Genomic DNA, 16190 nt, shown 5'->3' with positions numbered 1-16190 from the left:
AGTGGAGGTACAGTAAGTGTTACCACCTTCCTCTTGGGCACTGGTACACCTGAAGCCTGTTGAACCAGGTGTGTAACTCAGACAGTCGAGTTGAGGGGTTAAAAATGTCAGTAAACACTCCAGCCAGTTGATTAGCACTTTGGTCAACTACGTCTGGGTTGACCATTAGACAGCCGCCAAAACTAATCCTATTATTATTCTCCAGAATTTGTATCAATTGACCCTGGATTCTACCACTCACCCACACTCCAGGGGCAATTTATAGTGGTCAATTCCTTTAACAACTCAACACCTTCTGGATGTGGGAGGAGCCCTAGAAAATATTGCACAGAAATAGATCTTCCATCCATTCAAGTTTGCACTGACAATCAGATACCCACTTTTACACTGGTCTAATTCTAACCAATTTTATTCTCCCCACATTCTCATTAACTGTTCCTGGATCCAAACCAAATCAAATTTATAATCATTAAAACTCTAAAGCTCCTGTCTACAATGTTCTTATCATCACAACTGCCCCTGAATGCAAATACAGCTGTTGATGCAGTAAGTCAGGCACTAAAGCTGGACACACCTCCAACAGGTATAGTCATCAAGGTCACTTTTTACCATGATGTCCCATAACTAGAAGGAGGAGCATGCAACTGCTCTGTAAGCTCAAAACCATCCAAGTGACAAAGGAAAGCAAAAAGAACATGTGCTATCTTACCTTACATTGTCACTATGAAGCCTCCTCGCAAGACAAAGCCTCAGCAATTACATCTTAAACACAGCACTTCAGTCTCACAACAGCCACCTTCACAATAGCTGCTTCAAAATGGCTTCTCCCTGACAGCCTGACTCCCTTCATGTGCTGCATGAAAAAAATCTATCTTGAAATTTAAATACAGTTCTTTTAGAATTCAATTTTGCTCCTCCCGCTCACTACTGAGTCTTTGTAAAGCAAATAAAAACATCCTGCCCTTTAACATTGCAGGTTACTATTGACCAGAAATAGAACCAGATCAGCCACATACTATAAATACTATGCTCCGAAAAGCAGGCTGGACCCTGAGTTTCCTGCATTCAGTAGCTCACCCTGTAATACAAAAAAACCTTTACCCTTTACAACAATATAAGGAAATACTTTGCACTTGCCCAGTAGAGAGCTACAACAATACCCAAAAGTTTAATAAAGCAGCCAACTTGATTGATATTGTATCTACCTTCCTAAATATTTGTTCTCTTACCATCAGAGCCCAATCAGCATAGTGTGTGCCTTTGAATGATGAAAGTTAGCTAGTATGAGTTTGTATGGTGTGCAAGTATGAAAATGCCTGACACAATCAGTGCAAGTGATTGAAGATGGACTGAAGGAGATAAATCCCCAGGGCCTGATGGGATGTGGTTAAACTTCAGGTGACTGGAGGACATGAGTGTGGTGCAGGGATCAAGCTTATGAACCTAAAATCAGTAGTAGGGACAAACAATCTGAGGAACAGGATGAATCCACACTTGGAAAGGCAGGGATAAATCTAAGATAGTTAGTATCACTTTATAAGGGAAGAAATTATATCGAGCAATTTAAATATATTAATCAAGGAGGTAACAAAACTGAGGGACTGTGGTGTAATGTATGTACAAGTCCAAGTGTCCCTGAAATTGGAAGTATGGGTAGATAGAGTGATGAAGAATGAATCATTAGCCAGTATGTAAAACAAAAGCAAGGAGGTTATGTTTCAACTTTATAAAACACTGTTAAGCACCTCTGAAGTATGTGTTCAGTTCTGGTCGCTACACAACGGGAAGGATGAGATTCACTGAAGAGGTCATAAAAGGGATTCCCCAGGACATTGCCTTGATCGTGCATTTCATTGATTAGGAGAGACTCCATGAAGTGCAAGAAACTGAGGGCAGGGGAGTCTGAAGAGGAATGACAGATAAGGTTGTTATTTATTTATTATTTGTTTATTTATTATCTGAACACTTTGTCTTCTTTTGTACATTGGTTGTTTGTCAGTCTTTGTTTGTGTGCAGGTTTTCATCGACTCTATTATATTTCTTTGTTTTACTGTGAATGTCTACAAGAAAATGAATCTCAAGATAGTATGTGGTGACGTATACGTCCTTTGATAATAAATTTGCTTTGAACTTTGACCTTTTCCCATTAGCAGATATGTCTTAAACCAGAGGCTTATGCCTAGGGATAAGAGATCTAGAGGGGGATCTGAAGAGCAATATTCAGAGATGGTTAGAATCTGGATGGTGTTGCTTGAGTGGCTGGTGGAGGCAGGTACTTCAAACAGTTAAAAAGGTTCAAGGCGAGCATTTGTATCACCAAGTCTTAGGAGTCTGCATACCACATGTGTGGGTTTAGTAGAAATGGGCATTTGATGATTGGCATAAATGTGCCGGGCCAAAGATCGTGTTTATGTGCTGTATGATTCAATAAGTAGAAATGAGTTATATCGATAATGTCAGCAACCTGACCAGACCAATGAGAAATTCAAGTTATGTTCACCCTAGGCACTACCAACAAAATGCATGGCTGTTACTCACCTACACTATTTCTGCAGCTCCTCTGAAAGCCACACCCTCTACCACCAAGGGCAGCCGGTAATTGGGAGCATTATTCTCTGTTACTTTCTCACTGCCTGATATGGAAATGAATTGGCAGTTGCTAGGAGACTGTAGACTGATGGGAAGAACAGAGAAGAGAGATGCTTTGAGTACGGTGTCATTAATTTTATTTTCTTTTACTGAGTTTTTTTGGTATCTCATCACCAATAATCATCCCTACCCAACTTTGTGTTGGGGTACTTTCAGCATAAGGACTGTCATGACTCTAGAAGGAGGATCATGGCTACATCCATAGAGTTGATTAAGAATGGGTAATACCTGCAGTCTTTTGCATCAAGGCCCACTGGGGAAATTTAAATTTGACATATCTGGTGGGTGATGGAGAAAGCAAGGGTAAAAGAGCTTACATACAGGCCTCAGGAGAATAGTCAGGATGTGGGTACAAATTAAAATATAAGATAGAAAAGGCATTTACAAAGCGCAATGTTACAATGATCATGGGAGATTTCAATATGCAGGTAGATTGGGAGAATCAGCTAGGTACTGGATCCAAAAAGAAGGAATTTATAGAATGCCCATGAGATGGTTTTTTTTGGAGCTGCTTGTGGAAGAGCCCATAAGAGAAAAGGCAGTTCTGGATTTGGTGCTGTGTAATGAACGAGATGTGATTTGGAAGCTTAAGGTAAAGGATCCCTTAGGGGAAAGTGATCATAATATGATAGAATTCATCCTGCAGTTTAAGAGGAAGAAGGTAAAATTGAATGTATTGGTATTAAAGGGACCTAGGAGTCCTAGTGCAGGAGTCACTAAAGGTTAGCTTGCAGCTTGAGTCTGCAGTAAGGAAAAGAAATGTTAGCATTCATTTTTTAGAGTAGGATATAAAAGCAAGGATGCAATGCTGAGGCTTTATAAAGCATTGGTCAGACCATATAATGAGTATTGTGAGCTGTTTTGGACTCTATATCTAAGGAAGGATGTGCTAGCATTGGAGAAAGCCCAGAGGAGGTTTACAAGAATTATCCTGGGAATGGAAGGGTTAACATATGAGGAGCATTTGACAGCTTTGGTCCTGTATTTGCTGGAGTTTAGCAGAAAGAGGGAGGATATTGAAAGTTCTGGATAGAGTGGACATGGAGGTGATGTTTCCCACAGTAGGATTGTCTAGGTTCAGAAGACACAGACTCTGTGTAGAAATACTTCCAGTTTGAAAAAAGAAGAGGAGGAATTTCTTTCGCCAACAGTTGGTGAGTCTGCGGAATTCATTGCTACAGGCAGCTTTGGAGGCCGTGCCATTGGGTACATTTAAAGTGGAGGTTGATAGGGCATCAAAGGTTACAGGGAGAAGGCAGGAGAATGCTGTTCAGAGGGAAAATTATGGAATGTTAGAGAAGACTCTATGGGCCAATGGCCTAATTTTGCTCCTATGTCTTATGGAAAATCAGGAAGGTGTGAATTAAAGAATTCAGTTTGTGCTGCTCTGAAACTGAATTTTGTCACCATTATCAATGGTGGCTCATTCTACAGAGATACAGTAGCAAAATAATTCTTCTGTGTAGCACTTTCATTTGATGAAGGTGACCTTGTAATGTGGAAGAGCTCACTGCTGACAGAACATATGGCCTGAACATGGTCAGCTGTACAATTTGGGGAGAAACTCGAATTAGTTTGTATTCAACAGTTCCTTTACATTTGTACAACTTTGGTGGCCTGGAATAAATGCCTCCTTTTCAGCATGTGTAATATAGAATCTCTTCCATGCGTTCGAACAACAACCTGAACAGAACTACTTTTCCATCAGAGCACCCGCAGTTTCAAAATAAATCCAGCAGTTGCGCTCGCTCTCAGCATCAGTGGGAACCTCCGGTAGCCATGGCAACATCTTCACCATGGCGACCACTCAGGATCCTGGAATGTCTGTTGTGCACAAAAATAACCCATTGATGCTGCAACAGCACTGTGCATCAGGCATGCCTGCAGAGTGCCCAGTTCTCCTGAGATTGGCAGGATCCACGGTATCTCCTGGGTTCACCACTTCCTGATTCGAGTTGAAATTACGTTGCCCTGCATGCTGTTCTATTAATTGCACTCAGCATGGAGAAAACCCATCAAGCAGTGAGGGTAAAATTTAAACGATACCGTTGTGCCTGGTATTTCTCCATGATACCCTTTTTCAACAGAGCTACTTCCTTGTTAAGAGTGTTCTGAATAAATCCCCTCTAAGATGCTGAAAAAAGTCTCAATTTTCACGATTAAAAACTAATAACACACAATTACAGATGGTCACCTAAATGTACATTTAGAATGCACACATGCATGTGTTCTCTAGGTCTGCATAAATACAAAAGCATATACCTAAAATATAGTATATATTTACTATATCCCTGATTTTTGTTTTCATTGGCCATCTCTTAAATAACAAAGAAGAGCCAATAAATGCCAAAGCTCATACTGTGAATGGTCAAACAAATAGGGTCCAAATTATAGTGAATTAAAATAGAAACACAGAACATAGAAACATAGAAAGCCTACTGCACAATACAGGCCCTTTGGCCCACAAATCTGTGCCAAATGTGTATTTACTTTAGAAATTACCTTGGGATACCCATAGCCCTCTATTTTTCTGATAGATAAATGTTGATTTTTCTGTTTGTAAAATTAACGTCCTTTTTTCTCAGTTAGAATATACTTTTTCTGTCTTTTTGGATGTTGGATTCAGAAATTAAATATCATAGCAATTGTCTTCACTGATCTTTATCTAGAAACATAGGAAACCTACAGCACAATACAGGCCCTTGGCCCACAAAGCTGTGCTGAACATGTCCCTACCTGAGAAATTACCTAGGGTTACCCATAGTCGTCTATTTTTCTGAGCTCCATGTATCTGTCCAGGAGTCTCTTAAAAGACCCTATCATATCCACCTCCAGCACCGTTGCCAGCAGCCCATTCCACGCTTTCACTACTCTCTGCCTAAAAAACTTAACCCCTGACATCTATTCTTTAGTAATTAATCTGCACTTTGTGTTCTGACATTGAGACTGGCTCTGTGACTTAGAAGGGAAGGGGGAGAAGAGGCACGCTGTGGTGATAGGGAATCTGTTAGGGGAATGGATTGGAGATTCTGAGTATGAGAATGAGATTCCCAGATGGTATGTTGCCTTTCAGGTGCCAGGGTCTGGGATATCTCGGATCGAATCCTCAGCCATCCTAAGTGGGAGGCTGAACAGACGGAAGTCATGGCCCATGTAGCTACCAATGACATGGGTAGGATGAGTGACGAGGTTCGGCATGGGATGTTCAGAAAGTTAAATGCTGAGTTAAAGGGCAGGAGCTCCAGAATTGTGATTTCAGGTTTGCTACCCATGTCACGCACTAGTGAAGCCAGAACTAGGAAGATTATACAGTTTAATATGTGGCTAAGGAGTTAGTGAGGGAGGAAGGGCATCAGATACTTTAAATCTTTGGGCTCTCTTCCAGGGAAGGAGGGACTTGTACACCTGAACTGGAGAGGGACTAATATCCTAGCAGGAAGGTTTATTACTGCTGCATGGTGGAGTTGCAGGGGAATGGGAACCAGAGTGCCAGAACAGTTAGTGGAGAGGTTGTGGAAGCAGATGTTTGGACAAAGTTAGGAATCAGAAGATTGAGCATGGTGTGATTAGTGTCCTGAGCTGTGTATATTTCAATGCAAGAAGTATTGTAGGAAAGGTGGATGATAGTGCTGAAGATGAGGTCGCTGGTTTACAAACAGAGGCAATGTGTAGTGAGGAGAGGCTGTTGATAGAAGTAACAAGCAGGATAGACAAAGGAGAATAGGTTGATGTTGTGTATTTGGATTTTCAGAAGGGCGACAACAAAGAGCCACACACGAGGCTGCCTAACAAGCTACAAGCCCACGGTATTACAGGAAAGGTTTAAACATGGATAATCCAGTGGCTCATTGACAGCAGGCAAAGGTGGGAGTAAAGGGAGCCTTTCTGACTGGATGCCTCTAACTAATTCCACAAGAGTCTGTTGGGACCGATTCTTTTTATGTTATATGTGAATGATTTGGATGATAGAATTGTTGGCTTTGTTGCAAAGTTTGCAGACTATATGAAAGTAGTTGGAGAGACAGGTAGTTTTGAGGAAGTAGAGAGGCTACAGAAGGGCTCAGACAAAGTATGAGAATGGGCAATGAAATGGCAGGTGGCAGAATAGTGTCAGGAAGTGTATGGTTATGCACTTTGGTAGAAGAAATGAAAGTATTGACTATTTTCTAAGTGGAGAGAAAATACAAAAACTGAGATGGAAAGGGACTTGGGCGCCCTTATGCAGAATTCCCTAAATGTTAGTTTACAGGTTGAGTCTGTGGTGAGGAAGGCAAATGCAATGTTAGCATTCATTTCAAGAGGACTAGAAAATAAAAGCAAGGATGTAATGTTGAGAATTTATAAAGCACTGGTGAGGCCTCACTTGGAGTGTTGTGAGCAGTTTTGGGCTTCTTATCTGAGAAAGGATGTGCTGAAAGTGGAAAGGCTTCAAAGGAGTTTCATGAAAATGATTCTGGCCTTGTCATATGAAGAGTGTTTGATCGCTCTGGGCATGTATTCACCAGAATTCAGAAGAATGAACAGTGAACTAACTGAAACCTATGGAATGTTGAAAGGCCTTGATAGAGTGGGTGTGGAGAGGAGAGGATATTTCCTATGGTGAGAGAATCTAAGACCAGAGGACACAGCCTCAGAATCAAGGGCCGTCCTTTTTGAACAGAGATGAGGAGGAATTTCTTTAGCCAGAGAGTGGTGTATCTGTGGAATTTGTTGACACAGGCAGCTGTGGAGGATCATCCCATGATCCTCTCGTATCCCTTTTGCCTATTACCTGTCCAGCTCTTGGCTCCATCCCTCCCCCTCCTGTCTTCTACTATCATTTTGGATCTTCCCTCTCCCCCCCCAACTTTCTAATCTCTTACTAGCTCTTCCTTCAGTTAGTCCTGACGAAGAGTCTCGGCCCGAAACGTCGACTGTACCTCTTCCTAGAGATGCTGCCTGGCCTGCTGCGTTCACCAGCAACTTTGATGTGTGTTGCGGATGTAGAAGGATTCTCTTTTGCTGTTTCCATAACAACTTTGTTTCACCAGTCAGAGTTGTTAGCCCTGAACTGAACCCCTGAATTTGGAGGACCGGTGGACTCTTGGTCATCTACCCTTTGACCTGTTTGGTGCGGGTGACCCTACCAAGAGCCCTGACTCCAGCCAGCATAGCTCTCCGGGACATTGAAGCACACAAGCCCCCAAACCATGATAAGGGTGTGGTCCTCTTAGAGGACTGGCATTGGTCCATGGCATGAAAAAGGTCAGGAACCTCTGCTCAAAAGGGAGGATGAAGCAACTATGACTGACGAGGGACATCAAAAACAGCAAAAAAGTAAAACAGTGTGCATAAACAGACAAAAATTAGTGATAAAATGGAGGATTGGGAAGCTTTTAAAAGCCAACAGAAGGCAGCTAAAAAGCAATAAGGAGAGAAAAGAGGAAATATGAAGGTAAGTTAGCCAATAATATCAATGAAGATACCAAAGAGTAAAAGTGAAGTGAGCGTGACTATCAGACCGCTGGTCAGTGATTCCGGAGGGGTAGTAGTTGGGGACAAAGGAATGGCAGATGAACTCAATAAGTTTTTGCGCCAGTCTTCACTGTGGAAGACACCAGCAGTGTGCCAGAAATTGGAAAGTGTCAGGAGCGGAAGTGAGTGTAGTTGCCATTACTAAGGAGAAATTGCTTGGGAAGCTGGAAGGCCTAAAAGTAAATAAATCACCTGGACCACATGCAATGCAGCCCAGAAAGAGGTAGCTGAATAGATTATGGAGACATTAGTCATGATCTTTCAAAAATCATTAGATTCTGAAATGGTTCCAGAGGACTGGAAAATTACAAGTGTCTCTCCACTCTTTAAGAAGGCAGGGAGACAAAAGACAGGAAATTATAGACCAGTTAGACTGACTTCAGTGGTTGGTAAACTTTTGGAGTCAATTATTAAGGATGAGGTTTTGGGGTAATTGGAGGTACAGGATAAAATAGGCCAAACTCAGCATGATTTCCTTAAGGAGAAACCTTGCCTGATAGATCAGTTGGAATTCCCTGAGGAAATAACAAGCAGGAGAAAACCTCTTAGCTTGTTATACTAGCTTACTTTCATATTTCATCTCTTCTCTTCTTACGGTTACCTTAGCTGCCTTCAGTTAATTTCTAAAAGCTTCTCAATTGTCTAACTTCCCACTATTTTTTGCTTTATTATATAGGCTCTCTGTTTTACTTTTATGATGGATGTCTTTGACTTCCCTTGTCAGCCATGGTTGCCACCGTCCCTTTAGAGTTGATGGCAGCCGTGTTGTGTGCTCCGAATTGGCATTGTAGTTTTCTGTTCATTTCTCTACTTTTTTCTGCATTTCTCATACAAAACAATTACCTATACCATCTCAGTGCCTGGGCAATATCTTCCCTCATTCCCCCTCTTTATTGCTTGTACTTTGTGACAGAGATGCAACATAAAGATTTTTACTCCCTTGGATGTAAGAAATGAAATAAATAGAAACATAGAAAATAGGTGCAGGAGTAGGCCATTCGGCCCTTCAAGCCTGCACCGCCATTCAGTATGATTGTGGCTGATCATCCAACTCAGAACCCTGTACCAGCTTTCCCTCCATACCCCCTGATCCCTTTAGCCACAAGGGCTATATCTAACTCCCTCTTAAATATAGCCAATGAACTGGCCTCAACTGTTTCCTGTGGCAGAGAATTCCACAGATTCACCACTCTCTGTGTGAAGAAGCTTTTCCTAATCTCGGTCCTAAAAGCCTTCCCCTTTATCCTCAAACTGTGACCCCTCGTTCTGGACTTCCCCAACGTCGGGAACAATCTTCCTGCATCTAGCCTGTCCAATCCCTTTAGGATTTTATACATTTCAATAAGATCCCCCCTCAATCTTCGAAATTCCAACGAAATGCCCAATTGATCCAGTCTTTCATCACGTGAAAGTCCTGCCATCCCAGGAATCAATCTGGTGAACCTTCTTTGTACTCCCTCTATGGCAAGGATGTCTTTCCTCAGATTAGGGGACCAAAACTGCACACAATACTCCAGGTGTGGTCTCACCAAGACCTTGTACAACTGCAGTAGTACCTCCCTGCTCCTGTACTCGAATCTTCTTGCTATAAATGCCAGCATACCATTCGCCTTTTTCACTGCCTGCTGTACCTGCATGACCACTTTCAATGACTGGTGTATAATGACACCCAGGTCTCGTTGCACCTCCCCTTTTCCTAATCAGTCACCATTCAGATAATAATCTGTTTTCCTGTTTTTGCTACCAAAGTGGATAACCTCACATTTATCCTCATTAAATTGCACCTGCCATGAATTTGCCCACTCACCTAACCTATCCAAGTCACCCTGCATCCTCTTAGCATCCTCCTCACAGCTAACACTGCCGCCCAGCTTCGTGTCATCCACAAACTTGGAGATGATACATTTAATTCCCTCATCTAAGTCATTAATATATATTGTAAACAACTGGGGTCCCATCACTAAGCCTTGCGGTACCCCACTAGTCGCTGCGTGCCATTCTGAAAAGGTCCCGTTTATTCCCACTCTTTGCTTCCTGTCTGCCAACTAATTCTCTATCCACATCAATACCTTATCCCCAATACCGTGTGCTTTAAGTTTGCACACTAATCTTCCGTGTGGGACCTTCTCAAAAGCCTTTTGAAAATCCAAATATACCACATCCACTGGTTCTCCTCTATCCACTCTACTAGTCACATCCTCAAAAAATTCTATGAGATTCGTCAGACATGATTTTCCTTTCACGAATCCATGCTGACTTTGTCCGATGATTTCACCACTTTCCAAATGCGCTGTTATCACATCTTCAATAACTGACTCTAGCATTTTCCCTACCACCGATGTTAGGCTAAGTGGTCTATAATTCTCCGGTTTCTATCTCCCTCCTTTTTTAAAAAGTGGGGTTAAATTAGCCACCCTCCAATCCTCAGGAACTAGTCCAGAATCTAAAGAGTTTTGAAAAATTATCACTAATGCATCCATTATTTCTTGGGCTACTTCCTTAAGCATTCTGGGATGCAGACCATCTGGCCCTGGTGATTTATCTGCCTTTAATCCCTTCAATTTACCTAACACCACTTCTCTACTAACATGTATGTCCCTCAGTTCCTCCATCTCACTGGACCCTCTGTCCTCTACTATTTCCGGAAGATTATTTATGTCCTCCTTAGTGAGGACAGAACCAAAGTAGTTATTCAATTGGTCTGCTATGTCCTTGCTCCCCATAATCAATTCACCTGTTTCTGTCTATAGGGGACCTGCATTTGTCTTAACCATTCTTTTTCTTTTCACATATCTATAAAAGCTTTTACAGTCAGTTTTTATGTTCCCTGCCAGTTTTCTCTCATAATCTTTTTTTCCTTTCCTAATTAAGCCCTTTGTCCTTCTCTGCTGAACTCTGAATTTCTCCCAGTCCTCAGGTGAGCCACTTTTTCTGGCTAATTTGTATGCTTCTTCTTTGGAATTGATACTATCCCTAATTTCCCTTGTCAGCCATGGGTGCACTATCTTCCTTGATTTATTCTTTTGCCAAACTGGGATGAACAATTGTTATAGTTCATCCATGTGATTTTTAAATGCTTGCCATTGCATATCCACCGTCAATCCTTTAAGTGTCATTTGCCAGTCTATCTTAGCTAATTCACGTCTCATACCTTCAAAGTTACCCTTCTTTAAGTTCAGAACCTTTGTTTCTGAATTAACTATGTCATTCTCCATCTTAATGAAGAATTCCACCATATTATGGTCACTCTTACTCAAGGGGCCTCTCAGGACAAGATTGCTAATTAACCCTTCCTCATTGCTCAATACCCAGTCCAGAATAGCCTGCTCTCTAGTTGGTTCTTCGACATGTTGGTTCAAAAAACCATCCCGCATAGAATCCAAGAAATCCTCTTCCTCAGCACCTTTACCAATTTGGTTCACCCAATCTACATGTAGATTGAAGTCACCCATTATAACTGCTGTTCCTTTATTGCATGCATTTCTAATTTCCTGTTTAATACCATCCCCAACCTCACTACTCCTGTTAGGTGGCCTGTACACAACTTCCACCACCGTTTTCTGCCCCTTAGTGTTATGCAGCTCTACCCATATCGATTCCACATCCTCCCGGCTAATGTCCTTCCTTTCTATTGCGTTAATCTCCTCTCTAAACAGCAATGCTACCCCACCTCCTTTTCTTTCATTTCTATCCCTCCTGAATATTGAATATCCCTGAATGTTGAGCTCCCATCCTTGGTCACCCTGGAGCCATGTCTCTGTGATCCCAACTATATCATATTCATTAATAACAATCTGCACTTTTAATTCATCCACCTTGTTACGAATGCTCCTTGCATTGACACACAAAGCTTTCAGGCTCGCTTTTACAACACTCTTAGCCCTTATACAATTATGTTGAAAAGTGGCCCTTTTTGATTCTTGCCCTGGATTTGCCGGCCTGCCACTTTTACTTTTCACCTTACTGCTTTTTGCTTCTACCCCCATTTTACACCCCTCTGACTCTCTGCACTGGTTCCCATCCCCCTGTTGTGAACTAACCTCCTCTCGCCTAGTCTCTTTAATTTGATTCCCACCCCCCAACCATTCTAGTTTAAAGTCACCTCGGTAGCCCTCGCTAATCTCCCTGCCAGGATATTGGTCCCCTTAGGATTCAAGTATAACCCGTCCTTTTTGTACAGGTCACACCTGCGCCAAAAGAAGTCCCAAAAGAGGTCCCAATGATCCAAACACTTGTACAATAAAATACAAGTACAAATAGAAATGCTCCTTCTTTGGGATTTATAGTACCTCGTAACAGTATTCAGCCACGAACTATTTAATCACATAAATGAGTATTACAACCAGGGATTTTCATCAATTTAACTGAGAATTTTTATTTGTGAATCTCACGTTATTTTTTCTGCCCACAGTAAAGCACAAAAACAGGCAAAATTGTAAAGTATGATAAACTAGGAATTCAAGAACTGAAATGTCAGCATTTCAAAAGTATTCTTCTTCTTTTGCTGCTCCTCTTGCAGCTATTACAGCCAGTAGTCTCTTCTATTAACTCTGCTCAACGTGATGGTGCAAGATTTGCCTATTCCTCTGTAACTGGGTGACCATTGGATCTTATTCAGTATTGTTAAAAGTGTACTTAGGCATCCATCCGGGTAATGCTAGAATAGTTGTCTATGCCTTTAAGGGAGACGGTGATGTCATTACACAAGCACGGGGTAGTGGGGAGACCATTTTGCTTTCTGCTGAAGACATGGTAAGGTGTTGGAAATGGGTTCTTCCCAGAGTGTGCTGGGCATGGTGAGGAAAGGCGAGCATTAATTGACAATATCCATGTGAATTTGTTTATGCTTGTTGGTGGATCAAGAATATCGGTAACTCGACATGTCTTACATGTGGATGCTTTAGATTTTCTCGAGTAAGTGACTCAATGCTGGATCGCGTGGCTTGGGCAAAGTTCCTCACCGGCCAAGTAGGTCAGTCTTCCTGTAATTTAACTACCAGCCAATACCTTGTAGAAGTTGTGCCAAAGTGTACCTCTTGTCTAACTTTATTGTATCGGGACTGATTGTGCATGTAACCGCGTAGTGTGAATGTTTAGTCTCTGTTCAGAAGTTCAGCACGTGTGTACGTCTTAGATGAGATGTATTCGCTGTTATGTATAAAATGCAGGGTGGGTGGGATTTTAATGTTGTTTGTACTGTGTTCCTTCAGGATTGCCACTACCGTATTAGTGCCGTATTTGTACCATATTAGTTCTGGTATTTTTATATTGTACGCAATTCTGTCCATACACAAGGGTTTGAATCAGAAGTTAAACTGAGATTGTAACTGCAAGGACTGGTTGTAAATTCCCTCGTTTTGTTTTGCAACCCTCTACTGGCACTTAAACATCGAAAACCAATAAAGGAATTAAAACCCAAAAAAGTCTTTGTTGTCCTGAGTATGTACTTTTCCCCAGGCTACACCTCCTTGCAAAATTGCTCAAGCTATGGTAGGTTAGTTAGCGAGCGGTGGCGGACAGCAATCTTGAGGTCTTGCCAGAGATGCTTGATTGGTTTAAGATCAGGAATCTGACAGGGACACTGGAGAGCATCAATATTCTTCATTTGAAGCCACTCCATGGTTGCTCTGGCAGTGTGTTTGGGTGGCTGTTCTGCTGAAAGACAAACTTCCTTTCCAGTTTAAGCTTTCTGGCATAGGCTAGCAGGTTTTTATCCAGGATCTCTCTGTATTTAGTAGCATTCATCTTCCCATCAATTCTGACCAGATTTCCAGTGCCTGCTGCTGAAAAGCATCCCCTTGGTATGATGCTACCTCCACCATACTTTACAGTAGGAATGGTGTTACCCAGCTGATCCACAGTATTACATTTATGCGACATTTACAACCAAAAAGTTCCACTTTACTCTTATCTGTTCACAAGACTGTCTTCCACATCTTTACAGAATCTTCTAAGTGTTGTCTTGCAAAGTCTTTATGGGCAAGGATATGCTTTAGTGTTACGTGTGGTATAAATCTATTACTGCTATCCGGCGAGTGTCAGATTGAATGTCTGGCTGATTCATCATTGCTCTCTTCATTTGCCAGGGATTGCCAGCTCTGATGGTAGCCCTTGGTACTGCAAATAAAAGAGACACGAAGGTTGTAGCTTCTAGGACTTATGTAGTGTTCTCTGGAACCATTTAAAAATTGCAACATATGAATACCATTAGAATTGGAATTTAGTTTATAATTGTCACATGTATCAAGATACATTGACAAGCTTCCCTTATGTACTGTTCATACAAATCAGAGCATTACAGTGTGTTAAGGCAGAATAAGGCCAAACAAAAACAATGCAGAATATAGTGTAACAACTTCAGAGAAAGTGCAGTGAAGTTAGATTGTGAGGTCAAGAGTTGAGTTTATCGTATTAGGGAGCTATTTAATTGTCTTATAATAATGGGGTCAAAGGTGAGCTTGAGCCTTGTGGTAGTCCTTTCCGACTTTTGTATCTTGGTCCCAATGGGAGAGGGGAGAAGAGAAAATGTCCAGAGTGGATGGGATCTTGGATTATGCTGGCTGCTTTAATGTCGCAGTGAGAAGTGTCAACAGATCCATAGTGGGGAGCGTGGTTTCCATGACGTGTTGAGCTGTGCCCACTACTCTCTGCTGTTCCTTGTGTTCACATGCAGAGCAGTTGTCATATCAAACTGTTATGAATGCAGATAAGGTGCTTTCTATGGTTCATTGATAAAAATTGGTAAGGCTCAAAGGTGACATGCTGCATTTCTTTAGCCTCCCAAGGAAGCTGGTGAGCTTTCTTGCTCAAGATGTCTACATGGTTCAATGTGCTTGCAACATCGCTGGAAGAAACCGGAGAAAGACCATGTTTTTCCTGAGATTACTTTTATCTTATAATGTACCTCTGTCTGAATTACCCATTGCATTTGCAGTTCCTTAGAAAGAGAGACGTTACGGTAAAGGTGAGAACCTGGAGTGAAGGCATGAGCCAGATCAAAGTGGCAGGGTTGCATGACACTGAATCTCAAGTGAGGAGATCAAGAAGCACAAGAGGGATGATTTTCCCACTGCCCGCATAATCAAAGGACAGGGTTGTGGATAAATAACCATGCTAGACGTTTTACTGACAAAACTTGGGTTTAATTTAGATTTAAAATTTTAATATAGTGAGATGAGAGGAAAATGAATATAATGAGGAGCTCGTATGAGTTCACCATTTGTCATGGTCCGGATCAGGTTCCCTTTAAATTTACTTTAGTTGTGTTACAATCCAGACCGTTAACTACCTGTTTCCCTTTAATTCCTTGTTTTCCCATGTCCCTCGGGCTTGGTGATTAAAGACAATTTACTCTCGATTGAACCAGCAGTTGATAAGTCTCCAGCTTCAGCCATTTGGGCGAGAGCGTTATGGAGCGTTAATGAAGTCACCGAAGCTAGTGCGGGCCGATTCATCTGGCTGGAGCCAACTAAGTTTCTTGCCGGAGCAAGCCAAGTCTCCTCCCAAAGCAAGTGCCAGCAAGCCACCTTCCCTTGCCAGAGCAGGTCCGTCAAAGTTAACCCGCTGGGGTGAGTCAACAGCTCGCCGCTGCTTGGAGTATACTTGTGCCCAGTTATAGCACTGTCCATCGTTGTGTGGTCTCCGTATCCATATCCTGTGTCTAAAAGGGGTCCCGGTCCTGTAACCTAGAAGGGTCCTGACCCTGTGTCAAGAAGAGTCCCAACTCTGTCTTGCGTCTAAGGAGGATTCCCGGCTCAATGTTTTATGTCCTGTGTCTGAGTCTGTTCCGTGAATAAGAAGAGTCCCAGCTCCATGTCCTGTGCTGAAAGAGGAGTTCCAACTCAGTGTTCTATGTCCTGTGTTTGAGTTCCAGGTCCCGGCTCCGACGTTCAAGTATCAAGTCCCAGCTCCGAGGTTCCAAGTATCAAGTCCTGGCTCCGAGGTTCAAGTATAAAGTCCAAGCTCCGAGGTCCGTGTTCCGTTTCCTGGCTCCGAGGTCCGTGTTCCGAGTCCTGGCTCTGAGGTTC

The 16190-nt window shown here is 42.2% G+C and overlaps 1 long non-coding RNA gene across 1 annotated transcript in view; it reads right to left on the bottom strand.

The window, feature by feature from the left end:
* The window catches only part of LOC140193653 (uncharacterized), a 41219-nt gene extending 40445 nt beyond the window's left edge, over window positions 1–774 (bottom strand). Inside the window, exon 1 of the long non-coding RNA XR_011884909.1 lies at window positions 710–774. This is a non-coding gene — a long non-coding RNA (uncharacterized lncRNA). The remainder of the gene's footprint in view (window positions 1–709) is intronic.
* Window positions 775–16190: the final 15416 nt, after the last annotated feature.

This window comes from Mobula birostris, unplaced genomic scaffold (genome assembly GCF_030028105.1).
Source record: "Mobula birostris isolate sMobBir1 unplaced genomic scaffold, sMobBir1.hap1 scaffold_676, whole genome shotgun sequence".
NCBI classification, from domain to species: Eukaryota; Metazoa; Chordata; class Chondrichthyes; order Myliobatiformes; family Myliobatidae; genus Mobula; species Mobula birostris.
This window is presented reverse-complemented; position numbering and strand designations above follow the sequence as displayed.